Raw genomic sequence first — 2,265 nt, forward strand, 5'->3', positions numbered from 1 at the left:
AGTTGCGTTTGTGTTCTAATTGGTGGTACAATGGACTGTTTTACGGTAGATCATATAGGCCTAGCGCAGCGTTTCCTGAGTTTCCTTGTTAAGACCAGCCAACTGGTTGAACGAAGTCAGAAATAAAATATACCTCTAATTTATTTCGTGTTAATGTTGTCAGAAGACTAGAGACAGACAGACAGACAGACAGACAGACAGACAGACAGACAGACAGACAGACAGACAGACAGACAGACAGACAGACAGACAGACGGGGTTCAAACCTTGTCAGGAACCAAAATGTTTAATGTGTTCTTGGGAAAGGCACTCTCATGAATGTTCCTAACTTCACCCAGGATGGATACCCGGTTTATTTGGACAGTGAAAGATTTGTCAGTTTGTAAATAATCACGACCTCATTGCTTTCTTGTCCAATCGCCATTTCTAAAAACAGTGAAAACAGTTCATAACAAAGAGTGAGCTTTAGAAGAAGTCACATTTTCAATGTTAAGAAAAATGGAGATAGGACAAGAAAGCACTGAGGTCGCAAGATGTCTGAGAGCGTACTGGCTGCTTGAACTGTATACTTTCCGTGAAGCTGAGAGTATTTGTGGGTGTTCTTGGGGCCTGCTCTGGGTAATCATGTCGTTGTGTAAAGTGGGTGCTACAAAAAGGCATGGGTCATCATCATTGCCTTTTTCAACCTGGATCAGGATCGATGAATGGGTGGTCGGCGGGTGCTCTGGTGTGGTTTACTTCTTCTATCCTATCAAACATCTATTGTCTTTATCTCCCCTTTTTCTTTTTTGTGTGTGTGTTTGTTACTCTCTTGTAACACTTATAATGTTATAATCTTCGGTACTTATGTAATCTTATTGTGTCGCGAGTGCCGTAAAACTCTTTCGAAAAAAAAGGATCCATAAACAAACACTTTCCACCCTTCCTTATCCTTGGCGAGTCACTCGATGTCAGTCCATGTCGTCTCACTTTTCTATACACCCTTTCCCGTGACTCTTCTCCGGGTTCCACGATGTCTACCCCTTGAACGTTTACCCTGTGGGTTTCACTCTAACTCTTTCCTTGCAATGCAGTTGCTTGGCTTCCTGAAAGTGTGTCCAATCCACCGCCAACGCCTTCTTCCCACCTCACCTCTGACTGGACTCTGTCTCGTTTTTATTAATACTTTCGCGTTGGAGATCCTGTCTGCCCGTCTGATCATTAGTAGCTTCCCCAGACACTTGTTCAAGAAAACCTGGAGCCTCTTTATGCACGTCTGAGATGCGTTCCATGTCCTACATCCACACAACAATGATGACGGTCATACAAACATGATGATGATGATCGTGCATAATGATGACGAAAATGCATGAAGGTGAAGTTGATGATTATGATGAGCATGTCATGAAAATCAAGTTTATTAAACATGTAATTTTGTCAAAAACGAAAGTAGACGTATGCAAGAAATACAGAGACAAAAAGTCACCGGCCTGTTGCTGCAGCTGTCTAATAATTGTCATTATGTGAAATGTACAACTTTTATAGCGAAGGGTGTGTGCAAGGGGGTAATATTACAATTGTAATTGAGAGATAGTTGCAAACGTTCACCTGATTTCTTGTTCTTACGAAGATATACTTCTTTTAAGGATATCCAGCCTCAAGGTCAAAAGCGAATAATAAACATACAAATACAAATAGCTACAGTTCGAGGGAACTCTTCCAAAATAAAGGACGGCCTCATTAAGTTTAAGTTTAATAGCAACAGAGTTGTAATTACAGCAATAAAGACCAGACTTTCAGTGGAGGAGACAAGTGGAGCATTTCTATTAAAAGTATCAAATTATGATTCTTATAGAAAAAAAAATGATACTCTGTCGAAAGTCGGGAGTACTGCTACCAAATGGATGACTTATAACTCAACTGACAGTTTTCAACTTTTGTTTTTGGGCTGTGCTTTTCAATGCATTATTCCTATAGCGTTCTCTGATTTGTGAATGTCCATGACAACTTGCGCCTGACGGAGGGACGGGAGAAGGGTCTGCAGCGTCTGTCGGGTCACGATCCTCTGTCTGTTCATTGATGAGGTGCAGTTGTTGAATTTCCCCAACCGAGGCTGTCGGGTTACGAGATTTTGGCTGCTCATGGGCGTGGAGCATTTGTTGGATTTCCACAACCGTCACTCGATCTGACGGCGAGGGACATAACAGACGTTCAACACATTGTCTGTGCAAGTCTGGAATCAACACCTTGTCTTTGCTGTTGCTGCCTCTGCTGCCTCTGCTGCTG

Source organism: Aplysia californica, unplaced genomic scaffold, assembly GCF_000002075.1.
Source record: "Aplysia californica isolate F4 #8 unplaced genomic scaffold, AplCal3.0 scaffold00628, whole genome shotgun sequence".
NCBI classification, from domain to species: domain Eukaryota; kingdom Metazoa; phylum Mollusca; class Gastropoda; order Aplysiida; family Aplysiidae; genus Aplysia; species Aplysia californica.